The sequence below is a fragment of the Panthera leo genome, chromosome E2 (assembly GCF_018350215.1).
Source record: "Panthera leo isolate Ple1 chromosome E2, P.leo_Ple1_pat1.1, whole genome shotgun sequence".
Lineage (NCBI taxonomy): Eukaryota > Metazoa > Chordata > Mammalia > Carnivora > Felidae > Panthera > Panthera leo.
Genome location: NC_056693.1, coordinates 21,040,277 through 21,054,116, shown reverse-complemented (window position 1 = coordinate 21,054,116; position 13,840 = coordinate 21,040,277). Strand labels below are relative to the sequence as shown.

At 42.5% G+C, this 13,840-nt stretch overlaps 1 long non-coding RNA gene across 1 annotated transcript; it reads right to left on the bottom strand.

The window, feature by feature from the left end:
• Nucleotides 1-9,395: 9,395 nt before the first annotated feature.
• LOC122208397 lies at nt 9,396-11,663 on the bottom strand. The gene is made up of 2 exons (XR_006197217.1): nt 11,551-11,663; nt 9,396-10,693 (listed from the first exon to the last, which is right to left on the bottom strand). It is a non-coding gene; the product is annotated as an uncharacterized LOC122208397 (long non-coding RNA).
• Nucleotides 11,664-13,840: the final 2,177 nt, after the last annotated feature.

Below are 13,840 nucleotides of genomic sequence, written 5' to 3'. Positions count from 1 at the left end.
ATAAAAAAGAATGAAATCTTGCCATTTGAGACAACATGGACGGACCCTGAGGATAAGTGAAATAAATGAAGGCTATGCTAAATGAAATAAGTCTGGCAAAGAAACATAAATACCATATGATTTCACTTACCCTTGGAATCTGAAAAACAAAACAAATGAAAAAACAAAAACAGAGCAAAATTTACAGGTACAGAGATTAGACTGTGGTTGCCAGAGGGGAGAGAGTGGGAGGTGGGTGAAACAAGCTTCACTTGTTTGACCACTTGTGGTCAAAACGCACATGTTTCTATTGTATATATCTATACACACACACACACACACACACACACACACACATATATACACACACACACACACACACATATATATATATACCACAACTTCTTTATACATTCATCCCTTGCCATTTGCAACTACATGGAGGGAACTGGAGGGTATTATGCTAAGCGAAATTAGTCAGAGAAAGACAAATATCATATGACTTCACCCATATCAGGACTTTAAGAGACAAAACAGATGAACATAAGGGAAGGGAAACAAAAATAATACAAAAACAGGGAGGGGAACAAAACAGAAGAGACTCTTAAATATGGAGAACAAACAGAGGGTTACTGGAGGGGGTGTGTGTGGGGGATGGGCTAAATGGGTAAGGGGCACTAAGGAATCTATTCCTGAAATCATCATTGCACTATATGCTAACTAATTTGGATGTAAATTTTAAAAAATAAAATTAAAAAAAAGTACAAACTTCCAGTTATAAAATAAGTAAATCATGGGGATGTAACGAGCGGCATGGTGATAACAGTCAATAATATTGTGTTGCAAATTTGAAAGTTGCTAAGAAAAGAAATCTTAAAAGTTCTCATCACAAGAAAAAAAAATTTGTAACTTTATAAAGTGAGAAATGGTGGGGCGCCTGGGTGGCTCAGTTGGTTAAACGTCCGACTTCAGCTCAGGTCACGATCTCGTGGTCCGTGAGTTCGAGCCCCACGTCGGGCTCTGGGCTGATGGCTCAGAGCCTGGAGCCTGCTTCAGATTCTGTGTCTCCCTCTCTCTGCCCCTCCCCCGTTCATGCTCGGTCTCTCTCTGTCTCAAAAATAAATAAACGTTAAAAAAAATTTTTTTTAATAAAAAATAAAAAAATAAAGTGAGAGATGGTAACTAAACTTCTTGTGGTGATCATTTTACAAAATATACAAACGTTGAATCATTATGTTGTACACCTGGAACTAACATCATATGTCAGTTATATTTTGATTAAAAAATGAAACACTAAAAATTCTCCATTAATCCAAAAGTGGAAAGAAATGAACAACTAGCAAATAGGAAAATACATTGTTAGACTTAAACCTGACATCAATAATACTACTAAGTATCATTAATGTTCAAGTAAGATATTGAGACCAAACTATACGCTGCCTATAACAAACACTCTTTAAATATAAAGACAGAGATAAGTTTAAAAGTAAAAGGATGAAAAGAGATACGCAAATAATAAGAACAAGAAAGGCTATGCAGCTATATTATAATCAGACAGGATTTCAAAGTCAAAAATACTTCTAAAGATAAAGAGGGACATTTAATATTGATAAAGGTTCAACTCGTAAAGGACCTGCCCTGAATGCATGTGCACATAACAACAGATCTTCAAAATACATGAAATAAAAATTCACAAAACTAGAGGGAGAAATAGACAAATTTAGAATTGTAACTGAAGATTTTTATTCTCTTGCCGGTGGTTAATAGAACAAGTTAACAACAACAAAAGTCCATAAGGAAAATGAATATCTGGATATAATCAACCAATTTAACCTAACTGAGCCTAATAAAACACTCCATCCAACAGCAAAATCCATATTTATTTCAAGTGCACATGGAGCATTCACCAAAACAGACCATTTGTTGAGAGATTTAAAAAGACTCAGCAAATATTATACGTTGAAATCATACAGAGTATTTTCTCTGACTATAACAGAATTAAATTATTAGAATTAAATTAGAAATTAACAAGTATGAAATATATTTTTAAATCCACAGTGTTTAGAAATAAAACAAAATTTTCTAAATACGTTATGGATCTATTCCAAAAAAAAACAGAGGACGGAAAGCTTCCAAATTCATTCTATGAGGCCAGCATTACTCTGATACCAAAACCAAATGAAGACACTACATAAAAAGAAAAGAAAAAACTACAAGCCAATATCCCTGATGAACATAGATGTAAAAATCCTCAACAAAATACTAGCAAACTGAATTCAACAATACTTTAAAAGGATCATTCACCACAATCATGTGGGATTTATTCCAGGAATACAAATGGTTAATATTCACAAATCAATCAACGTGATACATCACATTAACAAAAGGAAGGATTAAAACCATTATGATTACCTCAATAGGCGCAGAAAAAGCCTTTGACAAAGTATAATACCCATACATGATAAAAACTCTCAACAAAGTAGGTTTAGAGGGAACATACCTCAACATAATAAAGACCATATATAAAAAACCCACAGCTTACGTCACACTCTGTGGTGAAAAACTGAGAACTTAGAGTTTGTCTAAGAACAGGAACAAGACAAGGGTATTCGTTCTCACCACTTTTACTCAACATAGTATTGGAAGTCCTAGGTGCAGCAGACAAGAAAAAAAAAGGCATCCAAACTGGTAAGGAAAAAATAAAATTTGCACTATTTGTGGATGACATGGCATTTCTATACTTCTGAATTCGCAAGGAGAAATTAAGAAAAAAATCCCATTTAAAATTGCACCAAAAAGAAAAAAATACCTAGGAATAAATTTGACCAAGCAAGTAAAAGACATACTCTGAAAACTATAAGATACTAATGAAAGAAAATGAAGGTGACACAAACAAATGGAAAGATATACCATGCTCATGGATTAGAAGAATTATTATTGTTAAAATGACCACACTACCCGAGGCAATCTACAGATGTGATGCAATCCCCATCAAAATACCAATAGCGTTTTTCATAGAACTAGAAAAAATAATCCTAAAATTTGTACGTAACTACAAAAAAACTCAAATAGCCAAAACCGTCTTGAGAAAGAACACAGCTGGACGTATCACAACACCAGATTTCAAGATATACTACAAAGCTATAGTAATCAAAACAGTATGGTACCTACATTTTTATGTCTATTTTTATGTCTATGTCTATTTTTATAGACATATAGATCAATGGAACAGAATGGAGAGCCCAGAAATAAACCACACTGATATGGTCAATTAATCTGCAATAGCCGAGGCAAGAATATACAATAGGGAAAAAGAGTGTTTTCAATAAATGATGCTGGGAAAACAAGACAGCTACATGCAAAAAAAATGAAACTGGACCAATTCTTACACAATACACAAAAATCAGCAAAATTGATTAAAAACCTAAATGTAATACCTGAAACAATAAAATTCCTAAAAGAAGACAAGCAATATGTCCCAAATAAACTATTGGGACTACACCAAAATAAAAAGCTTTTGCAATAGAAAAGGAAACCAACAAAACAAAAATGTAACCTACAGAATGGGAAAAAAATATTTGCAAGTGATATGTCTGATAAAGGGGTTAATATTCAAACTATATACATCTAGAACTTATACAGCTTAATACCAAAAACAAAACAAAAAAAAAACAAACAAACAAAAACATTTCAAATAAAAAATGGGCAGGGGAACTGAATAGACATTTTTCCAAAGAAGAAATCCAGATGGCCAACAGGCACATGAAAAGATGCTCAGCATCACTAATCATCAGGGAAATGCAAATCAAAGCCACAAGGAAAGATCATCTCATACCTCTCAGAATGGCTATCATCAAATGGATAAGAAATAGCAAGTGATATGGAGAAAAGTGATATGGAGAAAGGGAAACCCTCATGCACCCTCACTGTACATGAGGGAAACCCTCATGTAAATTGGTGCCACCACTACGGAAAACAGTATGTAGGTTCCTCCAAAAAAATTGAAAGTAGATATACCATATGATCCAGTAATTCTACTACTGGGTATTTATCCAAAGAAAATGAAAACACTAATTCTTAAAGATATATGCACCCTTATGTTCACTGCAGCATTATTTACAATAGCCAAGATATGGAAGCAACTCACATGCCCATCAACAGATGAATGAAAAGGAACACGTAGTACATACATACATATATACAACGTAATATTGACTAAACCATGAAAAAGGATGAGATCTTGCCATTGGGAGAACATTAATGGACCTAGAGGGTATTGTGCCAAGTGAAAAAAAGTCATATTGAAAAAGACAGTTATCACATGATTTCACATCTATGTGAAATCTAAAAAACAAATCAAATGAACAAACAACCAAAAAAACAGACTCATGAATACAGAGAACAAACTGGTGGTTGCCAGAGGGGTGGGAGAAGAGGGTGAGTGAAACAGATGAAGAGAATTAAGAGGGAATAGCATAGGGAATATAGTCAATAACATGGTAATAATGTTGTCGGTGACAGATGGTGACTACACTTGCCACAGTGAGCACTGAGTAATGTATAGAATTGTCGAAATACTATGTGTACTTCTGCAACGAATATAATATTGTATGTTAACTATACTGCAATAATAATATTTTTAAAAGAATTATATGATCACTTTTGTAGAGATTCCTAAAAATGTAAGACGACGAAGCGGACCTACCTTAATATTCCCCATCAAGCTCTCAAACTTACCGGCACCTGTTCCCTCCTTCCTTCCTTCCTGCTATAATGAGCAGCTTTCCTCACACCTAAGGCAAATTGCTTCACCTATGATTGGCATCCCAGACCGTATCTTTCAGAACAACGATTCTTTTCTCTTTTTTTCTTTTTTTAGTATAACTGACACACAATGTTCAATGTTGCATTAGTTTCAGGTGTACAACATAGTGATTTGACAAGTTTGTACATTATGCTCTGTTCACAAGTGTAGCGACCATCTGTCACCACACACCACCATTACAATGTCATTGACTATATTCCCTTATGGTGTTCCTTTTATTCCTGTGATTTATTCATTCCATAACTGGAAGTCTGTATCCTACTTCCCTTCACTCTTTTTGCCACCCCCCCCCACAAGGTTCTTAATCATGGCTACACATTTGAATCCCTAATGAGCTCTTATTTAGAAGAAGATGACGATGATGATGAAGGAGAAGGGGGAGGGGGAGGGAAAGGGGAAGGGGAAGAATAAGAAGAAGGGGAAGGGGAAGGGGAAGGAGAAGGATAAGGAGAAGGGGAAGGGGAAAGGGAAGGGGAAGGAGAAGGGGAAGGGGAAGGGGAAGGGGAAGGGGAAGGGGAAGGGGAAGGATAAGAAGAAGGGGAAGGGGAAGGGGAAGGAGAAGGATAAGGAGAAGGGGAAGGGGAAGGGGAAGGAGAAGGGGGAGGGGAAGGGGAAGGGGAAGGGGAAGGAGAAGGGGAAGGGGAAGGAGAAGGGGAAGGGGAAGGAGAAGGGGAAGGAGAAGGGGAGGGAAAGGGGAAGGGAAAAGGAGAAAGGGAAGGAGAAGGAGAAGGAGAAGGAGAAGAATGAGGAGAAGGAGAAGGAGAAAATCCCAGGCTCATTCCAGAAGGGAGTGACAGCTTGGGAGGTGCAGGGTAGGGGAGTAGATAGGGATAGTGGCTGGGGCATCAGGATTTTTTCAAAGTTCCCCAGGCAATTTGAATACACAACCAGAGTTGACAAACTCCAATCTAAAAATGTTGGGGCCATCCATTATTGCCTCTGTGAGTGCTGGTTCCTGTCCATGAAGTATTTAAACACAATTCAGTCTCTCACTACAAAAATCCCTCCCTCCACCTCACTTCCCTCAATGTTTCCCAAATCTCTCCTCATGATGCATTACCCTTTATACTTCTTTAATTTGATTTACTAAAACAAAGTTAAGAACTTTTACATCTATGTTCATGAGGGATATTGGACTTTAATTATCTTATACACTTTTTGTCTGATTTGTAGTATCAGGATCATTCTGGTCTTATGGAATGTGCTGGGAAGCATAATTTCCTCTTCCATTTTCTGCAGATGCTTGTGTAGAACTGGCACCATTTCGTTTTTCAATGCTTGGTAGATCTCACAAGTGAAACTGAATGGACTGAAGGAAGGCTGTTAACTAAAATTCCATTTTCTTTAATAGATATAGGGCTACTCATGCTATCTAATTCTTCTTGAGTAATTTTTGGTGGTTTTGTCTTTTGAGAAATCTCTCTATTTCATTTAAGTCAACTAACTTATTTATAGCTATTTATATATAAATTATACATATATAATTTATATATAGTTATATATATATATATAATTTATATATAGGTACCTATAATATCCCTTTATTAACTTCTTAATATCCATAGAAAGAGTACTCTCACTTTTGATGTTGGTAATTATTGCCTTTGCTCTTTGTTTTCCAGATCAGAATAGCTGGAGATTTACTGACTTTATTCAACTTCTCAGAGAAAATAGTTATTGTTCCATTTATTTTTTTGGATTGTCTTTCTGTTTTCTAGTTCATTGATTTCCACTCTGATTTATATTATTTCATTTCTTCTGCTTACTTTGAGTTTCATTTGCTTTTCTTTTTCTAGTTTCTTAAGCTGAAAGCTGAGGTAATTTGTTTGAGATCTTTCTTCTTTTCTATATATAGATGTTTAGTGCTATAAATTTCCCTCCAAATGCTGTTTTAATCAGCTTCTCACAAGCATTTGTGTACTGTATTTTCATTCCATTCAGCTCAAAATCCTTCCACATTTCTACTTTTATGTATTTTTTGACAAACAGGTTATGTAGAAGCGTGTTGTTTATTTTCCAAATATTGGGACATCTTTCACATATTTGTCCGTTATTATTTCTAACCACTACTGTGGCTGGAGAACATATATTTGACAGTATATGAATCCTTTCACATTCACTGGGTTTATCGTTGTGGTCTAGCGCATATTCTGTCTTGGTAAAGCCATAGTTACAATTTAAATAGTGTGTTCCACTATTGTTTGACGGGAGGTTCTATAGATACTGATCACGGAAAGTTGGTCGGTAGTACTGTTTAAATCTTCTATATCCTTAATGATTTTTCTCTCAACTTCTCTTATCAATAATGAGAGAGGGGTGTCCGATCTCTGACTACACTTGTAAATTTTCCCATTTTTGCCTTGCAGCTCCCTTTCCCTTCACTATGGTCTGGAACCTCTTCCCAGGCAGCAGGCGGGGGCATCTCATTTAGGGATCTCCTAATTTATTTCCCATCTCTTAGGAATCTGGGTCTCCTATTGCCTCATAGTCAATGCAACTTTTCAAATATATATGTTGTCTCTCTTTTTCAGGTAGGAAGATCAGTCTGCACCCTGCTACCCCATCTTGGCTGGAACCTGAATTCCAGGCAGTGACTTTTAACATCTACTTTTTTTATAATCTTTATAAAATCTTCTCCAAGATCTCTCTTGGATGTACTAGTAACTCTCCTTTTCATTGTCTTTTCCTTAGTTCGACTACCAACTATTCCTTCTGATTTGTTACAGCCAGTGGTCCCCAGTGGGTTTTCCTCTACTGGTTTTCCCTTAACGACTTTCCAATCCCTTCATCAGCACCAGAGAGTCCTTTATAAAAGCACAACCACATCATGCCACGGTTTCCACATTTAAATTCTGTAGTGCTTCTGTTCATTCAAAGCCGCCATAAGAGGATGAGGAGATAAGCCACAGACTGGAAGATATGTCTAGTGTCTAATATTTATCTAATCAAGAAATAATTATACACAGAATGTTGAAAGGTTTGAAAACAATTAAAATACAGGAAAATCAACCCCAAAGAAAAATTATTAACCAGCCATTCACAAAAATTACCCCCTCCATACATATGAAAAGATGTTCAACCTCCCATTAAGCAAGGAAATGCAATTTGAAACTCTAATGATACCTCCCAACACAAGAAGGTGTTGGAAAGTCTGACAATATCGAGTGCTGGCAAGAGAGAGAGCAACAGAAATCATAAACGCTGCTAGAGAGCGTATCATTTGGTACAACCACTCTAGAGAACAACTATATCTGAAAACTTGCATCCCCTAGAAGCCACCAATTCTATTCTTAGGTTTTTAGCCAAGAAAACCTGTTACATAGACAAAAAAGATATGAAGATAAGAATGTTCTTAGCGGTACTGCTTCAAATAGCAAAAGAAACATTTATGGGCCCATCAAAGGGGAATGACTGTGTGTGCGATGAAATATTATGCAGCAGTGAAAATGAACAAATCACAGAAATTGATACTATTATGGGCGAATCTAACAAACACGATATAGAACAGATACCAGTTACAGAAAATTTCAGGCAATGTAATATCAATTTTAGAAAGCCTAGAAGTATGCAAAATACTTTGTTTGCTTAAAGATACATACCTCTTATTGCACAAAAGGGAATGTGAGGTAAAATTAAGAGCTGATCTAGGTGCCTGGGTGACTCAGTCGGTTTAGTGTCTGACTTCGGATCCGATCATGATCTCACGGCTTGTGAGTTCAAGCCTGGCATCAGGCTCTGTGCTGACAGCTCGGAGCCTGGAGCCTGCTTCGGATTCTGTGTGTCCTCTCTGCCCCTCCCTGACTTGTGCCCCGTCTCTCAAAAATAAATAAGCATTAAATTTTTTTAAAAAAATTAAGAGCCTTGGGGCGCCTGGGTGGCCCCGTCGGTTGAGCCTCCAATTTCGGCTCAGGTCATGATCTCGAGGTCCGTGAGTTCGAGCCCCGCGTCGGGCTCTGTGCTGACGGCTCAGAGCCTGGAGCCTGCTTCTGATCCTGTGTCTCCCTCTCTCTGCCCCTCCTCCACTCATGCTCTGTCTCTCTCTCTGTCAAAAATAAATAAACTTTAAAAAAAAAATTAAGAGCCGATCTTAGAAAACACGAGTCAGGAAGAGAGGTAGTGAGAGGGAGGGGAAGGGAGCCAGTGAGAGGTGCAGTGTCAAAGCACCTTCCTTGCTGGGTAAGCAGAGCTTAATCCTCCAGAGAAACCCTGTGTCCCAGGATATCTCATCGGAGAGGTGAGGGAGCTGGAGTATGTATGCACCAACTCCCGTCCATATTTGTTTGAGGGCTGCTGGGAGGAGGTATTAATCCCCGGGTACTTCTGGCATGCGGTGATGGGGACAAAGTAGACTTTGATGGCCAGAGCAAGTCCTCAGACAAAACAAAAACAACGAAAAAATGCTATTGCTGAAAACTGGAAGTTGATCCCAAGACTGCACTGGAATAGAAAGTGCGGGGCAGAGCGCTGGGAGCTGCGGCTGTAAGTGAGGGGCTAAGAGCAGAAAACCAAGCAAGGGGATGAGAACACAGCATGAAGTATAGTGGTTACTTTTGAGGGAGAAGAAGGGGTTTTAACCGAGGAGAGACACACAAATGTCCCTGTCCTTTATTCCTAAGCCCAGGAGGTGGGTCCTTGCAGGAAACAGCAGGCACACTCGACTGAGTAAGTTTTGAGGGGCTGTTTACAGGGTGCTGGGACACCACAAGGGCCCTTGGGGTGTTTCCCACCGGCTGAGCTAAAGAGGCAGTTACCAGGAACAAAACGGCTGCATAGATGGAGCCTGACCTAATCAATCCCTCACTTGCTATGTCCTCCAGTCTCCTGCTGGGCTCCCCCTGGACGAATGCAAGAGGAAGCCAGTGGGGGGTGCAGAGGGGTCAACCCACTAGAGCACAGATCAAGCCAACAAGACTCCACCTGGAGGCAGAGAGATGTAGAGCCCAGATGGTGTGGGTCGTGTTCTTTTTCATATTTTTGAATGCCTTACATACTGCTGCATACTTGTTGAAAACGTGTCCTTCACATGTCACATTGCCCGGCACATAAACACCAAAACCTGATGTGGCTTCCTGGTCTGCATCCCGCCCCAGCCCTTCAGTCTCAGCCAGTGTGGGCTCACCGGCTTTCCCTTTTGTCGCCACTCTGCTCCTTTGAGATCCTGGGCGTCGTCTGTCCTCTCCTGCCTCAGGGTGTCCATGCGTGCTGTTCCTGTGGCGTGAACTCGTTTTCTCAGCCGTAGCTTTGCTCATCCGCTGTTACACCTCAGGCTCCAGTTTCCATGTCCCTGTTCCCTCACACCGCCAAAGTCCATCTGGTAGATACACCCGTGTGTGTGCGTCTCCTTGCTCATTACACTTTCCTAGCTTGTTTACGAAATCACCAGCATTGGCATCGTGCACCCAATGTCGGTGATCTCCTCGGCTTCTCGGGTAACACAGACAAAATAGGAAACCTGATTTTATTCATCGTATAGTATGTACTGTCCCGTTGGAGACTGACACGTTGTTCGAGCCTTGCTCAGAGGGAAAACGGTAACCCTGGTATTGCTGTTGGATTGGATTGGAACAAGTTTGTATCAGTATCAGAAACCCTAGTATTCACACATCTTGTCCAGGTGTCTCGCCTCAGGATGGCAACACAACCATGCTTATTGAGCCCCAGGGCCTTTGCTCCTTCTCGAATCCAGACGTGTCATCACTGCCCCCAAAAGGAGCAGGGAGCTCGGAAGGTCTCCAGTTGCCAAAGCGACACTTCTCAGGGACTCTGGGCTGCCATCAGAAGGCGAAGCATGTGGCTCCGGGAGCCTACAAGAGATCAGGTGACGTACAGACTCAGCAGAACAAATTGTAAAGCCAGAAGGTGAACGCCCACTCTGTTGCACTCTTCAACCTGATGGAGAAGGCGGGAGACAAAGTTTGCATCCTTGACCGCAATTCTGCTTGAATATTATGCATCACTGTGGCTAATAGCCTCTGGACATCGGGTCAGCCCTCTGCAATTGTAACCTATAAAAATATATCAGTAGGGGCACCTGGTTGACTCCATCAGTGAAGCGTCCGACTCTTGATTTCGGCTCAGGTCATGATCTCACGGCTCGTGGGATCGAGCCCTGAGTTGGGCTCTACACTGACAGCACAGAGCCTGCTTAGGATTCTCTGCCTCTCTCTCTCTCTCTGTGCCCTTCCCCCAACTTACACACAAGTGCAGTCTCTCTCTCTGTCTCTCCCAAAATAAATAAACATATAAACAAAATATAATAAACTCAAAATAAGTAAATACACAAAGTAAGTGCAAATAAACAAACTCCATTCCACGGAACAAAATGATGGGAGAGTGGGGTAGGGTGGTAGGACTGAGCCGGAGACCCTGCAGGGAGCCAGAGCCTGGGCCCCCTACCCTGGCATCCTTGCAGCCAAATTAGATTCGAGGCAGGGCAGATGGAGGGGCCAAGGGCTGAGCGACGCCCTCGCAGAAAATCCCTGGATTCCCCAGGCCACCAGCAACTTCCTCTGCCAGGAACCCACGGGGGCCAGGGGCTGCCACAGGAAGGAACCACTGGCTGACAAAATGGTGATCCTCTCCTCATGTTATAAATCAATACCTGCTCCTTGTAGGAAATTTAGACAATGCAGAAAAGCACTGCAAGGAAACGGATAATTACCCAAAACACCACTTCCCGGGCTTTCCTTCCACCTTTCTTTTTCTTAAGAGTGTGGACTCTGCGCGCGTGTGCCCGCACATCGTACCTGCTGTGTGTCGTGGCAGACGTGGCTGCGTCGTGTGCTAGTTTCGCAGGCGTTGCGGTGGGGGCGTGCTCTGTGTGCAGCAGGATTCAGGGCGTGTACGTTGGGTGTGGCCGGCGCGCGCCTGCGCTCTGCGTGCGCTGCGCGACTACGGCGGGGGCGGCCACGGTGTTAGTCTGGCAGCGGTCACGTGGTTGTGCGCCTGCGCGTTGTGTGGGGTGAGCGTACCACGTGTTCTCGGTGTCGTGTACCGTTTCACGCGTGTGCGTCTTGTGGGATGTGTGGGATGGGTGTGTGTCTCACGCACCATGCTGCGCGCGCGTGGGCGCGCGCGCGCGCGTGTGTGTGTGTGTGTGTGTGTGTGTGTGTGTGTATGTGTGTGTGCGTGCGCGTGAGACTCTGGGGGCAGCAGAGTGGGCCGATGGGCTGGGCATTGTAGCCACTTCAGAACTATCCCCTCTTTACGGCTATTGATATGGATCCAGGTATTAAATTGGCAAATACTTTCCTTTAAAAGTAAATAACTGGATCGGAACATTTAAAAGGAAGTTTATTTTTATTTACTTATTTTTTTTATTAAATTTTTTTTTTAATGTTTATTTATTTTTGAGACAGAGAGAGACAGAGCATGAACGGGCGGAGGTTCAGAGAGAGGGGGAGACACAGAATCCGAAGAAGGCTCCAGGCTCTGTGCTGTCAGCACAGAGCCTGACGCGGGGTTTGAACTCAGGGACTGTGAGATCGTGACCTGAGCCGAAGTCGGACGCTTAACCGACTGAGCCACCCAGGTGCCCCAAAAGGAAGTTTATTTTTAAAAAGAATGTACAAGTGAATAATCCTGGAGGAAGTCTGGGCCGCCCGGCACTAGAGGAACTTTGCATCCTTCTCTCCTTCTCCACGATTCAGGGATACAAGGTCGGCGTGTTTCTTCCAGAAACTCAGGCTCCGTGACAGGAGGCTACTGCAAGTATTCATAAATGGATCAGATGGAATTAGAGGAGCCCCGCTCTCCTGCCCTCTGAGGAGCCGGCCTAGATGTGGATCACCCTCTGGCCTCCGGGGGCGCGGGACCCGTGGGCTCACCTGACTTGGGGCGCCTCCTGGCAGGATGCGGGAACAGCCCACACCCTGGCGCTGACGCTTGGCTAACTGGTGTCTCCCGAGAGGCCCACAGGCAGCGGGCCTCCTCCCCGGGGAAAAGCCCACCACCCCGAGGATGAAGCAGAATACCCCATCTCCGCCATGCTTCAGCCTCCCCACACTCTCTTCACCTTTGCACGCAGTGGGGAGATGTGGCTCAGGCCCGTGGGAAAGAAGCCTCGGAGGCCTTGACCTCGGTGTGAACCCAAGGCGCCCTGTGACCGAGCCTCCAGTGACCGGGAGGCTGGGCCCCAACCCCAATGGTGGTGTCCTCCCGGGCCCTCCGCAGACTTCCGTAACTGTCGCTGGCAAGACCCCGCGGAAAACATTTTGTACGATGTCTGGAAGCTTCCACATTGCTTTTCTCCACACGCATGAACCAACCTGTGCAGGTGATATTTTCATGTTGCCAAACCAGGGGCGGTGTGTGTGTCTCAGGAGGGTTGACCACTCCGGGGGACGTTGGGTATCTGGAGAGCTGGGTCAGGTGGGTTTACCTTAGAGTTTCTCATGCTTTAATCAGCAGGTAAGCCCTTCCCTAGCCTCGCATGGTTGTTAAGGGACAGAACTGGCATTGAACGCAGGTGTTGCGATCCCTGCATTCCCGCACCTTCGGTGTGGTCTCTGGAGGGTGCCCTGTCCCCACCTCCCCCGCTTCGGGTGCAAACCTGCACCCACCAAGAGCCCCCAGCTCTGCGGAGACGCTCTCCCTCTGGAGAGTCGCGAGCTGGCCACGCCTTTCCAGGCGGAGATCAATTTCTCTCTCTGAGACAGGCAGGGAACATAATGAATGAACAAGACCTTAAGGAAAAAGGAGAGCAAACCATATTTTTCTTTTCTTTCGAGATAAAAATAATATGCCTGCACGTCAGAATCTCCCATGACAGAGCTAATGTCCAGGAGCAAAACAAGGAAAAAAAAAAAAAAAGAAAAAAAAACCCAACCTCCTATTGCTAATGCCAAGATAACAATGGGGCCCTCTGACGACCAAATAGCCCCCAATCCCTCCCGAGGGGAGCTGAGCCAGGACGCCTAGGAGAGCTCTGGAGGAAATTCTTTTGCTTCATTCTACTACTCTTCGTGAAGTGCGGCCAGAAAATATCTGTAAAAATTAACCTAAAACTTAATGGCTTATGTAAGAATGCCTTAATAA